Below are 15,485 nucleotides of genomic sequence, written 5' to 3' on the forward strand. Positions count from 1 at the left end.
GACTGACTTGTTAGACCATCAGTCGAGGATAGGCCGGCAGGGAATGGTTGTCAGGCCTGAGACAAAACACTGAGCAGCCCCAGTCCTGAAAGAGGATCTTCTTACAGTGCCTAAAGTTGGGTTCGAAATCGTTATGGAGAAAATTCCAAACCCTCCAGTCATTCTGCCTCAAGCATTGCAACCCCTTCTTCATCTTTTTCATTATTATTATTAAGGCCAAAGAATCCTTATCTTCCTTTCCCTAAATGTTTTCCAGCATTAATATGTAAATGTAAACTATGGGCTTTCCCACAGACCTCCCAGACCAAGCTGTATAATATAATTGCTTCCAGTCACTGTGGCCTTAGAAATGGAAGGGCTTGGGGGCACTGAAGAAAATTAAATAACCCAGGAACTAGGATGTCACATTTCTGTTGATCTGGAAATCGACTTTAAGAATCCCAGTTGGCATAACTAACAGTTCCTCAAATGAGACCTGTCTTATTCCAGCACCCTGGTGCCCAATAAGAAATTTCTCCTGCTTACACTCAGCAAATCAGAGTAAGTGCACTGTTTAATGAGCTCCAAACACAAGGAACCCAAGATTAAACTGGGGAGTGCATCCCTGAAAGGAATGTAGAGGCTGCTGATGCAGTATGGCGAGGGCAGAGAAAACCCAGACTTCCTCACCCTCTAGGGAGTTTCCTTGAGATCTGATCCCTTCTATCTGCCAACTAGTTTTCATCTGAAAATAAGTGAATCATCACCCAGACCGCTGGTGAAGGGAGAGAAGGGACCCCAGCTGATGGCATGAGGACAGACAGAATCTGGTGACTCACCTTCAATCCTGTTGAAAGTTTCTGGTGACATTTGTGACCAGGTACTTGCAACCCTAAACTTGAAGCCTCCCAAGGAAACCCTTTGAACTGCTGCAGCTTCATCCCAAGCCATGATTTCAACACAGTCAAGTGCATCTTGACATGATTTGTTTCTCCTCCTGTTTCTTCTTAACCCTCTAACCACCTGCTGTCTGTAAGACACCATGCTGGGCATTGGAGATACAAACAAAAAATGCAAATAGTCCCTTCTCTCAAGGAGCTTCTGGGGGAGAGGCAGTCTGCTAAAATAGGTTAAGAGTTGCTGGCCTTGGATTCAGGAAGACCTGAGTTCAGTGCTGTCTCTGATATTTGTATTTGCAGTGTAACCTCGGGCAGGTCATTTCACCTCTGAATCTGTTTTATTCCTCAGTAAAATAAGAACGATATCAACAGCTGTTGTGAGGTTCAAATGAGAATGTCTGGCAAGGGACTGACAAGTTTTAAAGTGCTATATTTGCACTTCTCAGTTATTGTATCCATAGAGGAATAATAGTATATAAAATCCCCCTGATTTAAAAAAAAAAAAAACATTTAGGGATAGGGGACAAAGAGAAGGGAAAAAATTTACTTTTCATCAATTTCAAATTCTTAAAAATGATCCCAAGGCTGAGAGACCTTTGGCACGTGAAAAAAAACATTTGTTCCGTGTAGCCTAGCACCCTGCCCCTCGACACTTAGAAGCCAGGGTTATGCTAGGTGAGCTAGGTTGAAAATTGAAGTCATAACCTAAATGAGAGCCAAAAGATCCAGGTAATTCAGATGAAAGCAGCTATTTGGCCTGATCTGAATAACTGCCTCCATTCTGCACTTGGCTTTGGCAGTGCTCTTAGAAACTGTAGTTCTTTTACTGTTCTAGCTTAAAAAAGAAAAAAAACAACCAAACCCAAGGTGCAGACCGGATCCTCTTCCAAAGCATCTCAGTTTTGCACCAAATTTTCCATCATTCTCCCTTACGTCTGATGATGACAACTACCAGCTTGGAATGATTCAGTGAAAAGATTCGTCTTTACTCAAGAAAGGAACAGCGACCCTCTGGGGGCAGACAACATCCCTGCTTTGCTTAGCCTGGGCCTGGCAGGCCCTGCCTCCCACACATTTCCAGCAGTCTAAGCAGTTTGTCCCTGGGCAGGAACATACCGTGGTTAGGAATTAGCGGCTTACCAAGGACCCCTGGGTTCCTTCCTCTTCAGCTTTCACTCCATTTAAATGGGCACCCACTGGCATCCATTTATAGCAACAGTGGGCAAAGACCACTGTCCCACTCTACGTTCCCTGAGAGAAAAATGAGGCCTCAGACAGCTTTCCAAGTGGTGTTGTTCATTGTTGGGCATGGGGGGAGGTGGGGCAGAGTTGAGTGTGCCCTGCCCAGTGTGCTGGGGCCTGCTCTGGGAGTCTGACTGACTCCCAGCTACTGCCCACAAGGTAACATTGGACCTCATTCACAGCAGTAGCTTGGTGGTACAATGGATAGAGTACCTGGCCTGGAGTCAGGAAGACTCATCCTCCCAAGTTCAAATCTGGCACTTCCTGTGTGACCCAGGATAAGTCACTAATCCCCACTGCCCTCAGTTTCCTCATCTGTAAAACAGACTGGAGAAGGAAATGGCCAACCACTCCAGTGTCTCTGCCAAGAAAACCCCAAATAGGGTCATGGAGAGTTGGACCTGATTGAAATGACTCCACAACAACAATACCGTCTAGCAAAGCCAGAGAACAATAACAGGATTGGGTTTATAAATAGACCTCACAATAAAGAAGGGAGTCGTGGCTCTGTCAGAGCCTGCGGAAATTCGGAAAGACATTGTTGCTGAAGACATTCTGACCTCTATTGGGATGAATAGTAGCAAGTTGTGTCTTGGGAATGAGAGTAACTGTTAGGTGACACAGTAGATAAAATGCTGGGCCTAGGGTCAGAAGACCCAAGTTCGAATCCTGTCTCAGATACTTCCTGGGCAAGTCCCAGCCCTTCTTTCTGCCCACATTTCCTCTTCTGTAAAACAGGGATGATAATAATAGCACCTATCTCACCGGATCTCTGAGGATCTGGTAAGATCGTATTTGTAAAGCACTTTGTCCACCTCAAAGTACACCATGATTGCTGGCAGTTATCATTGATTAATGTCTACAGACCCCTTGATCCAAAATTGCTCTTCTATCTCTTGTGCCTGTGACTCTGCCTTTGTTTCATCAGCCTACTGAGAAAACACCATTAGGAAGATTCGGTATTTCTTAAGTTATTTTGGAAGCATGTTCCACAATCTAGATGGAAGATGTTCAAGCTCCCGCTACTCTAATTCACATTCTCTCACCAATATCGCCCCCTTGACTTTGGTCAGATCATTTATCTTTTCCCAGCCTTTTGTAGGGGTTGTTTGTTAACAGCTTATCGATGCTTCAGCTTTGGGGTGTCTCTTTTTAACACTCCATCACTTCCCAATGTCTTCTCCCCCAGGAGAAAATAGAACCCTTGCTTTTAACAAAAGTATAGTTACACAAAACAAATGGATGTATTGATTACACGTGACAGCTTATCCTTTATCCTGCATAGTCCACCACCCCTCTGCCAAAAAAAAAGGCAGTGGTTCACTTTCTGAGGTTACCATCAGTCATTATCTTGACAGGAATTCTGATGTTTTTCAGTGTATAAGAACCAGAGTTCTTAACTTATGATACTTTTGAGCTTAGATAGCTAGCTATATAAGACAGACAGAGATGGAGAGAGAGGTAGATGGAGAGATGGACAGATAGATACATACATAGGTAGACAGGCAGACAGAGGGCAGATAGGTAGACAGATACATAAGTAGACTGATGGGCAGATAGGTAGGCAGATACATAAGTAGACAGACTGATAGATGGGCAGATAGGTAGACAGACAGATACATAAAAAGGTAGACAGGCAGATAGATAGACTTTCACTATAATTAGTTTTCTTTGTCTTCCTCTGTATTTTGTTTTGTACACTTAAAACCATTCTGAGGAAGGGGTTCATCTGCTTGCCCAGTCTGCCAAAGTGGACCATGGCATAGAAAAGGTTCAGAAGCCCTGCTTTCTACTCTTATGGTTACCATGGAAATCCTTTTCCAGGTTCTGCTTACATTATTCTGTATCCATTCATGCAAATCTTCCCAAGTCTCCCTAATTTCTTCACATTTGTCACTTTTTACATCACCACAGTAACGGAAGTCAGGTGGTTCCATAGTAGGTAGAGTACCAGGCCTGGAGTCAGGAAGACTTATCTTCCCAAGTTCAAATCTGGCCTCAGACACTTGTGTCTGATGCTGTGTGACCCTGGGTAAGTCACTTACCCCTGTTTGCCTCAGTTTCCACATTTATAAAAATGAGCTGGAGCAGGAAATGACAAACCACTCTTGTATCTTTGCTCCAAAAAAACCAAAACCCCATAGAGGATTACTAAGAGTTAGACACAACTGAAAAATGACTGACCCGAGATAACACAAGCTTTTTAGTACATTCACGTTCCACAGTTTGGTTGGCCATGTACCAGTCAGTGGGCATCCCCTCTGTGTCCAGTTCTTTGCTATCATGAAAAGTGCCACTATAAATATTTTAGTATATATATATATATATATGGGGCCTTTCCGTTTCATTGGACCTCCCTGCAGCATTCTCCTTTAATAAGTGCTTTAATAAGGATTCGGTACTTACAGAGACCTCTCCTGCCACAGAGCCCCGCTCTGATATTTCATTGTGGCCTGGAAGTAACCCTGGGTTCTCAAAGGCTCTGCCAATGGAGCCTAGGCTTTGGCAGCTTCTGCCATGCTGGAAAGGCTTTGAATGTGACTCTGGCAGCAGACCAAATCTGTTTCCTAAGGACCAGCAGAGCTAAACTATGGAGCAGTGCGTCGCCCATAGGCTAGTCCCCTGGTGGCAGATTCTTGGGCTAGGACAGGCATCTTTGAGGGAAACAGAGAACAAATTTTTGTGAACTGCTTTGAAATTATATTGTATGGTTGTAATCCTAGCTCCTTTGCCAAAGGGGAAAAAACTAAAAAGAATAAAAAAATTACCTTGTAAAAATGTATCTTGTATTGCTTACATGTCTCCCCTTGTTGAAACGTGGTCCTGAAGGGACAATTTTCGCTTATCCTTATATCCACGGAGCTCAGCACAGTGCTAGGCACATAGTAAACCCTCTAATAAGTGCCTGCTGACTGACAATGAATAAGACAGGCATCATGTTCTTTTTGTTTGTTTGGCTTTGTGTCCATTGTTCAGGTATTTGGAGACTTCATTTAGAAATTGTGGGAAATGAACAATCATAAAATAAAAGTGAGCAGGGAAACAAAATAAAAATTGACCTGCCTAATATTAGAGCCAGGATTCTTAACCTGGGGTCTGTGACCTTTAAAAAAAATGATAGTTTTATTTCAATATAATTGGTTTCCTTTGTAATCTTATGTATTTTATCACATGCATTTAGAAACACCATTCTGAGAAGGGGTCCATAGGCTTCACTCCCCTGCCAAACATTAAGACCCAAAAGAGGTTAAGTCCTGTTGTGTTAGAAGGACCCTCTGACTCAGTTCTTCTTTCAGTGATGGTGCTGCAGGGGAGGAGAATCCCCCTTTTACTTTTATTTCCTTATAACCACCTAAGACAAGTTGCAGAGATTCCCCAGTGGCCTAAGACATGTCAGCCGAGAAAATGTAATTTAGCTTGGTGAGGATTTGTATGTTAATATTACAGACAATCTCAGCAGGATGTCATTAGCATCAGCGATGGTAGGCAAATTAAAATTGGTTCCTTTATCTTTTTCAGACACTGCGGCCCCTTTAGCATGCTGTTTCTGTAAGCCTCCCTTTCTAAAGAAAGACTCAATGGAAATTGTCTGCTTAAAGTTCTTTTTAAGGAAAAAAAATAAGTCAGAAGTGTCACCTGCATGCCTGTCTGAGGCCTCTCTATGTCCTCTGTCTTCCTCATTTTCCTAAGGAAGCTTTTCTGCTTATTAGCAACATAAGTGCCCCCTCTCTGTTCTGTCTGTACTTAGCCCCCAATTAGTGAGATGAGCAGAAATGCTCCCATGCTGAGCACTCTGCTGGCGGCGTGGAGGAAGCTGACATTTCTCCTTGGTACCGGCTATACAGGCTCCTTTCTGTCCTAGGAGAGGCCCTCAATAGGTTCTGCCTACCCCCTGGAGTCTGCAGCTATTTCAGGCTAAGCACTCATTAGAGTCAATCAGAAAGTATGGCAAGGGCTTTGGGGATATTCAAGTGAATGCCTCCAACTTGAATTCAGCTAAAGAAGTTCATCTCTTTCCCTCCCTGAGCCTCCCTCTGCTACCCCCTTCCTTGCAAACAACATTTTGATGGCCTCTGAAAAGCCTCATTTCTATTAAAGGCCCCAGGGCTCCTGCTGGTAGTGGTTCCTTAACCACCAAAGCCAGAGATGCAAAGGAACCACCCAAATGAAAGTAGGACCCAGAATGTGGGACAGAGGGAAGTTAGGGCTTGTCTTTTTTTTTCCCCTTAAAGCATGACTTATATTTGGGTACCTAATAGGGAATTTCCAATCTCCAGGGAACAGAAAACGGCATCTCTGAGCATGAAGGATGGGAGTTCCACCAGTCAATGCCAATAACATTAATATCTCCACATTTATATAGTGGGTTAGAGTTTTGTGACACTTATCTGAGCCTCATAACAATCATGCAAGGTAAGGGCTATTAATAGCATCCTTATTTTACAGATGAGGAAACTGAGGCTCCAAGCGGTTAGGGGATTGGTTCAGGGTGACACAGCTAGTAAGTGTCAAAGTCAGGATTTGAACCCAAGTGTTCCTGATTGCAACAAGAGTACCGCATCCTAATACCATGCTGCCTCTCTGAGTGCAAGGCACGAGGCTGTGCTAGAAGCCAATCCCAAGCCAAATGGAAGCAATCGTTAGAGGAAATGGCTTCCTTGGACTTGGAAGTTTCTTGTGAAGGCCAAACATTTCCTGCTACCCAAAAGTTGGATACTCAGGATCACAGATTTAGAGCACTTTAGAGGCCCTTGTATGTTATTCCCTCATTTTTATAGATGAGGAAACTGAGGAAAGGGTAGCTAGGTGGCACAGAGGATAGAGCACTGGGCCTAAGGCCAGGAAGATCTGAGTTCAGACACTAGCTGTGTGACTCTGGGCAAGTCTCTTAACCCTGTTTGCCTCTGTTTCCTTATCTGTCAAATGAGCTGGAGAAGGAAAGGACAAACCACTCCATTATCTCTGCCAAGAAAGTCCCAAATGGGGACATGAAGAGTCAGACATGGCTGAAACAGATAATATGTTACATGGAACAAGGCCAGAAAAAGACATCCCAAGCCTTACAGTTTTGCAAGGAGAACATGGCCGTTTGTCAATAGGAAAGCCAGCTCGGCAGTCGCAGGGAAAGCTGGATTTCTAATTTCACAGATGGTATTAAAGTGGGAATTCTGTCAGAAGGAGCTGGGCTATATGTGGAGAAAGAGTTGGACTGTGGTGAGATGCCCAGTGGATTTCAGAATAGATAAATAAAAACTTAGATTTGCATAGTGTTTACAGTGACAAAACCACTTTCCTCACAAAAACCTTGGAGCTAAGTAGTATCAGATATCATCCCCTTTTTACAGATGGGAAAATGGGGGCCCTGGGGAGTAAAGTGTATTGCATAGAATCAAACAGCTAAAAGTGACTGAGGCAGCATTTGAACCTAGATCTCTGATAGCTCTTTTCATGACATTAACCCTGCTTCTCACATTAAGATAGTCCTAGAATTCTGAAATGAGCAGGACAAGGCTAGACCCAGGAATGTGTTGTTATCAATTAATTAGTCAGTAAACATTTATTAATGTTTAACCACCTACTGTGGTTCCAGGTATAGTAACAGCTCTGGGGATGCAAGGAGCTCCCAGTCTAAGGAAGGAGATAACATGTAAACAACAAGCTTAGAGTAGGCTAAATTGGAAATAATCAAGAGAGGGAAGGTGACAGGATTAGGGCAGTGTAGAATGGTTGGGGCTCAAATGACTTAATATGAAGAAAGGAGCATAAATGTCGAGATGGCCAGGTAAATGGAATGGATCATGAAGGAGGTAGGCTGGAGGGGCAGCTTGGCATGGGATCACAGATCTAGGCTAGCAAAGGACGTCAGAGACAGGGGTAGATAGAGTCCTCGACTGGGATCAGGATGACCTCTGTTCAAATCCAGCCTCCATTGTACAGATGAGGAACCTGGGCCCCACAGAGGTGAAGTGGCAAGGACAGGAGATGGGATTCACATTTAGGTCTTCTGACTCCAAAACCATCCTTCTTCCTGTACCAGCCTGTCCAGGGACTTGCTTAAGGTCGTTGGCTGGCAAATGTTGGAGGCTGAATTGGAAGCTGCAGGCCCAGGCCTCTCTCCACTAAGGTGGTGGTGGTGTTGTTCAGTCTTATTCAACCCTTTGAGACCCCATTTGGGTTGGGGTTTTTTGTTTGTTTGTTTTTTGGCGAGGCAATGGGGTTAAGTGACTTGCCTAGGGTGACACAGCAGGTGTCAAGTGTCCTAGGCTGTACTTAAACTCAGGTTCTCCTAACTCCAGGGCCCATGCCTTATCCACTGCACCACCTAGTAGCCCCCCTCCATTTGGGGTGTTCTTGGCAAAGTTACTGGAATAGTATAATGTTAATGGCATTTAAGATTTTCCCCACCCATTAATTAGCCTCACAAGGAGCCCAGTAAGGGAAACTTGCTTAGGGGAGGCTGGCTTGTAGGAAGGCTTTCACACCTTTGGTTAATTTCTAATTAGGCACTGAGTCCCGAGGACTGTGATGCCTTCTGGCTCTGAGAAGGGTATATATACTCTGAGTTGGTATTTTGCTTTGGGGCTCGATTATGAGAAGGATCTTGTGATCACCTGGGTGAGATTCAGGGCTTCCAGCCTGCTCAGATATAAAGGCTCTCTTGATCTAGGGATGTATGTAAAGTGTATAGTTGATTCAGGCAGAGCCCTGTCTTGGTCTTTAATCCTCTGCTTATATTTTCCCAGAAGTTCAGGGTGCTGACTTTTCCCCTGAACTAGTGAATGTAATTGACAAAGATTGTTGATCCCTTAAACAGCTATCTTTCCTAGTTAGTAAAAAAAGCAGATCTAAGAACCTGTGCTAGCAGCCATCCCGGGTATGCTGGTGTGGTTGCTGCTACAAGTAGCTTGCCATTTCCTTCTCTAGCTCACTTAACAGATGAAGGAACCGAGGCAGAGTAAATTGACTTGTCCACGGTCACACAGCTAGTTAAGTGTCTGAGGTCAGATTCATACTTAGGTCTTCCTGACTCTAGGTCCGGCACCCTATCCACTGTACCACCTAGCTGCCCTCCCCATGTTGGTGTACTCTTTCTACTATTATTGATCCCCAAAGGGCAGGGAGATCCCAGCCTCCTGTGCACAGGAAAGAAAGGCCAGGATGGAAATGGGGTAAAAAGTCCCCTGTCACTTGCTGCTCTGCCAAAAATAAAAATGTCCTTCTGAGTATAGAAAGCCTGAGTTTGGGCCCATACTCCAGAGAGACTTTTTTGTATCTCCTCCCTTCCACCTTGTCTTTTATCATCATGGCATCTCAATAAGCAGCCACACCACACAAGAGGGGAGAGGGAGGCAGTTTTATTTTCAAATAGCATTTTGTCAGTAATTTACTCACTTGGGTTCTTTTTTTTAAAAAGTGTAATGAAACTTCAATTCTTTGACTGTCATGTATCTTTGTTTTTTTCCCTTAGCACTATATCTTGTGCTAATTAAAATGATTCCAACAGAAAACTCCCAGAGCGATGCTTCCTCCTGTCCTCTCCCTGCCTGAGCTGGCTCTCATATATTCTCATTTAAATAATTAATCATCGTTACAGGCTGCTATGCCTGGTGCAGGAGAAAAGCTGGTAACCACCTCAGATCCCAGGATATTTCCTCCATGCCTGTCTCCTTCTGCATCCCTTTCATGTAAAAGTCTTCATTAGCGGGCACCAGGGTGTAGATTTGACCCAGCGTTACCCTTTGGTGTTTATTAACTGTAAAGCCTTGCTTTCCCAGCTGGGGGTGAATGCTATGGAGAGACAGGATTTCTGGGCAGAATGGTATGAGGATAGAGATGATGCAGGTCTGTAAAACTGGGAAATGTCTTGAACTGAATGGTCTTTGTTGAACAAAAATGAAAAGTCTTAATATCATAAGGCTGTACTCAAATCTCAAATCTCCCTGGTTCCTGGAATCCTAGCTGGAGACAGGTAGCTTATGCTCTGTTACTCCCATGATACTCTAATAATGTCAGCTAGTGGCACGTTGGCTAGAGTGCCAGGTCTGGAATCAGGAAGACTCATCTTCCTGAGTTTGAATTTAGCCTCAGACACTTCCTGGCTTAGTGACCCTGGACAAGTCACTTGATTCTGTTTGCCTCCCTTTTCTCATGTGTAAAATGAACTGGAGAAGGCAATGGCAAACCACTCCAGTATCTTTGCCAAGAAAACCCCAAATGGGGTCTTGGACATGAGTGAAAAATGACTGATGAATGACAATGCATGTGGATCTGTGATCTCATTGGGGTGGGCACTCTTCTTCCTGTGCATATCATGGCCCATCATGCAGCACTCTCATCCATGTCCTCCCTCAGGGGCCTGGAGGCCCATCTTCTTCTTCTTTGCTTTTTGAGGGAAATTGGGGTCAAGTGACTTGCCCAAGGTCACACAGCTAGTGAGTGTTAAGTGTCTGAGGCCAGATTTGAACGAAGGTCCGTCCTCCTGACTCCAGGGCAGGTGCTCTATTCACTGTGCCACCTAGCTTCCCCAAGGCCCATCTTCTTGATGCTGCAAAATAATTGATGGAGCAGTCAGGTTAGACTGTCCATTGGTTATCCTTTGTTCTGCCTATATGACTAGTCCATCATCTTTTCTGATTCATATCTTTTTTCAAAGCATCCTCAACACCCCCCTCTCCTCTATCGTAATTGCTTGTTTGTAAGGTGGGTTGCAGCCTGTTCACACCCACCATGAAACTCTCTCTATACCCTGATACAGCTTTGCAGATAACTGTTAGTCCAGAATGATCTATCGTTTGTGCCCAAATTATGAGTCAGTCAACAAGAATGTATTAATCACTTCTATGTGCCAAATACTGCTGAGCACTGGAGATACAGAAAAAGGTGAAGACCAGCTCCCTGGCCTTAAAGAGCTCACGTTCTAAGGGGGACACAGTATGTAAACGGCTATGTGCATACAAGAAGGAAGGCGCTAGTGGTCGTGTTAGGGGTGGGGCCAGGTGGAAGGAAATAGACTGGGAAAAGCTTCTTGAAGACGTGGGATTTAAGCTGGGGCCAAGAAAGCCAAGAGGAGGGGGAATTGGGAGGCAGAGCATTTCAGGCATGGGGTCAGAGGGCCAGTGAAAGGGAATCGAGTCTGGAGATGAGACCCCATCCCCAGGTGTGTGAGCAATAGCAAGGAGGCCAGTGTCAGTGAATCTTAGACTATGTAGGAAGGGGTAGGAAATAAAGAAGAAGGAAGGCTGGAAAGAAAGGAAGGGCTCAGGTTGTGAAGAGCTTTAAAAAACAAATGGGGGCAGCTAGGTGGCACAGTGAATAGAGCACCTGCCCTGGAGTCAGGAGGACGGACCTTCATTCAAATCTGGCCTCGGACACTTAACACTCACTAGCTGTGTGACCTTGGGCAAGTCACTTAACCACAACTGCCTAAAAAAACCCCAAATGGGATTTGTTTTATATATGAACCTGGGGATAATAGAGAACCCTTGAGTTGGGGGAGGGGAGGTCACATGTCTCACCTGCATTTTAGGTAAAGGTCACTTTGATAATACTTGTATCTGTAGTCACCAAACACAAGACAGTCAGTCTACCAGAGAGCAACGAGGAAGGAGCTGGTTGTTTGCAGTTCAATTCAACCAGTATTTATCAAGTGACCATTAATAATAATATAGTAACAACTAACATTTATATGATACCTACTAAGGGCTAGGGACTACGCCAAATGCTTTACAATTAAGGTCTCATTTGGTCCTCAACCTGGGAGGCAAATGCTATTATTATCCCATTTTACAGATGAGGAAACTGAGGCAGGTGGCCCTTAAATGACTTGTCCAGGATTACACAGCTAGGGAGTATCTGAAGCTGGATTTGAATGTAGGTCTTCCTTATGCCAGGCCTGGTGCTTCCCCTACTGTACCAGATGCTGGAGATATAAAGATAAAACTAAATAGGTCCCTGCCCTCAAGAAGCTTACATGCTATGGTATATTGATAGCAAGGCTATCAGCATCATCTTCAGAGAAAACAGTGACACGTTTTCTGGGTAGGTAGGAAAGAATCCTTCTTTCACTGGTATGTTCAGAGAAGTTTCAGTTGTTGATCAGTCGTGCCCAGCTTTAAATGATCCCAGAGATCCTGGAGTGGTTCGCCATTTCCTTCTCCAGCTCATTTTACCGAGGATGAAACTGAGGCAACCCAGGTGAAGTGACTTGGCCAGGGTCACACAGCTAGTAAGTATCTGAGGCTGGATTTGAACTCATATATTCTTGACTCCGAGTCTGGTGCTCTATCCACCGCACCACCTAACTACCCTAACAGTTTCTGACCAGCCAGTAAATTTCTTGTTCTCAATTCGTTGGAAGACTTCTCCCAGGGAAGGAGGAAATCAGGATTCTCAGAGCCTTTGATAGCTGATATTCTGAGTATTTGACTGTAATATGAGGTTTCAGGTCTGACTTGCTTTTATTGGGCAGTCAAAGTATTTTAGGCAGTGCAGACTAAACACATTCATGAGAAATTTCATTCTATCAAAACATTCAGCCAAATAATGAATAAATATTTCTTGATCCCGTTCCCAGGCCCCAGTGCAGTACAAGAAGGGTTCTGTGATGTTGTTAGGTACCAGTCATCAGAGGCTGCAGATACCAACACTCCAGGGCCTTGTGGGCAGAGAGCCAGATGTTCACATCTGCATATAGTCCATTCATGACACAAAATATGTATATTCACTGATCTACAAAATGCTTTCATCATTATGTTTAATAATTCCTTGTTATCTCCCAAGTAAAATCAGGTGAAAATTATTTGCCAAGGCAAAGCTCAGGAGAATGAAAGATACCAAGGCCTTATTAATTTGTTAGCTCCTTAAGTATCCTCATCAGTACTGGTCTTTAGAGAAAGGAAGGGAGCCAGATTTATGCAAAAAGAAAACAAGACCAGTATGTATACTGTGACAAAGAAAACTTTCTAGCTTGCTGCCTAGCCTGCCTGAATAGTTTAAACAAAATGCTTGTTCCATCCTAATTAGTATAATACCAGGCCTATATTCAGCCTGAATTCTTGATCTTCTCCCCTGTTCCCATGCTGGGCCCTCTTCCTGCCCTGTGCCTGCCTGCCCTTTAAGGGCAGAGAAGGGGGCTCTTTACATAGTAAGAACTAAAGGTCACACTGCCCACACGTGGCCCTCTTGGCCTCCAAAATATCTCTCTGCCCCAGCCTTCATTACTAGCACCCTTCTCTATTATTTGGCTTGAGGTTCTACTAAGTGCAGCCAACCAACCACTCCTTTGGTTTTGATAACAAAGGGACATTGTCTCCAGGAGGCATTGTTCGAGTGTGCTGTACTTGCAATACCTGGAATGACGCATTAGCAAGGACACTTTGGGAAGCTGGTGAGCCTCATTCTGGGTCAATTCACAACAAGCATTTATTAAGCACCTACTGAGTGCCAGGCCATGGTAGTGTGCATACAAAGACATCAAGAAACAGCTCCTACCCTTGAGGAACTTACATTTTATGTACAATGTCAGCACAAAGTAAGCCTGAGGTTAAATGTGGGACGGAATCCAGAATCTTTCTACCTGTAATCTGTGCGGGCCTTGCTTGGATTGTCCAGCTGAGCGACTGAAGGTCACCAGCATTCTGTTAAGCAATCAGACTCATGTCCCGTTTTCTTCACTGATTTGTCTAAATGGAATATACATTATGTTTGTTGGTGTGGGTTTGCTGACTTTTTAGTCCCTAGGGCCCCTGAAGAACAAAATGAAGAGGGAAACTTCTAATTACAGATGTAACGATAAAATCAGTGATAACCCCCACTGCGGTATGTAGGATAATGAAGCCAAACAGGGTGTCCCTAAAGTCTGGACACACAGGAAACCTCATTAACTATGCACATTTTCAAGGAATGAAACGAATGAAATTTTCAATGACATTTTACTTAATTAGCATAAACTTTAGCCATGAAAGTTGCATATGGAATAAAAGCTTTCATTAGCTATTGGGACTATTTTCCATATTAATGAGATTAATTTATTTTAATTAATGAGATTTCCTAAGTGTCTCCTATGTCTTCCTATGAAATTTCATTTATGCTAATTAAATCAAATGTTATTGAAAATTTCTTTCATTTAATTTCTTGAAAATATGCATAGTTATTGAGATTTCCTTTGTGTCCAGACTTTAGGGACACCCTGTAGTACCATTTAAAAAGTCTAGAGAGGGCAGAAAAACCCTCAAGAATTACTTTTTTAATTGCTTAAACATCTATCATCTAAGTCCAATTTTTATTTATATATGTTATATGTATATACCCACATATATGCATATATACACATATATGCATACCTACATACATATATATGGAAACTAAGACCTACTTACCTAAGATTGACACTCCCACCCACTCCAACTGTCTAGCTTTGACAACAAAAGTAACTAGGTCCTCTGTAACTAGTTATTGCCTTGTCGGCAGCAAGGAGCCACTGTTCCTGGCTGAGTTCCCAGAACTCATTAAGGGACAATTTTTACTGAATAAAGCCCCAAATCTGTAAACCCAGAGAATACTCAATAGTTACCATCCTTCAGTCATGACCTTTCTGGACCTACAAGGCAATGCTGGAGCCCAAAGGGAAAGGATCAGGAAGCATTTTAAAATGTCAAATCTTATAAACACACATTTGTAATGCTGGAAACTCTACTCTCAGTGAATGGTTTGTATTTAGTCAGTGATTAGTCCCAAGTGTTACAGTGAAGATTCAAAGCTTCTGGTGATCAGGGTGATCAATTCAAATCTTACTTAGGGTAAACAGGTTTCTGGACCTACTGATATTCCAAGGTATCCAGCATTTTCCATGCTCCTGAGTCATACATATCTGAAAAATCTGTTCTCTCCCACTTACGTTTAGCCCCTGGTGAAATACTACGATTAAACTTTCTACTAGGCCCCTTGCTGGCCCCTTCCATTGGGTCAGAGAGTTTAGAGTTGAAAATGAATCTTAGAAATCCCATGAAACCCAAGTCCCTCATTTTGCAAATGAGGAAATTAGGGCCCAGAGAGGTTAAAGTAGCTTGCCTGTGGTCATAGTGGCAGTAAGCAGGAGAGTTAGGATTCAAACCAAGGTCTTTTGCCTCCATACTATTATTTCCTTTCCATTACCCTGGTCCGAGCAACATAATATTTGTTACATCTTACTCTTCATTCTTTCTTTTTTCTTTCTCTTCCTTCCTTCCTTCCTTCCTTCCTTCCTTCCTTCCTTCCTTCCTTCTTTCCTTCCTTCCTTTTCTCTCTCTCTCTCTCTCTCTCTCTCTCTCTCTCTCTCTCTCTCTCTCTCTCTCTCTCTCTGTCTCTCTGTCTCTCTGTCTCTCTCCT

The sequence above is a fragment of the Petaurus breviceps genome, unplaced genomic scaffold, assembly GCF_028583685.1.
Source record: "Petaurus breviceps papuanus isolate PSGF00001 unplaced genomic scaffold, PetGlider_PUasm1.0 91041, whole genome shotgun sequence".
NCBI classification, from domain to species: Eukaryota; Metazoa; Chordata; class Mammalia; order Diprotodontia; family Petauridae; genus Petaurus; species Petaurus breviceps.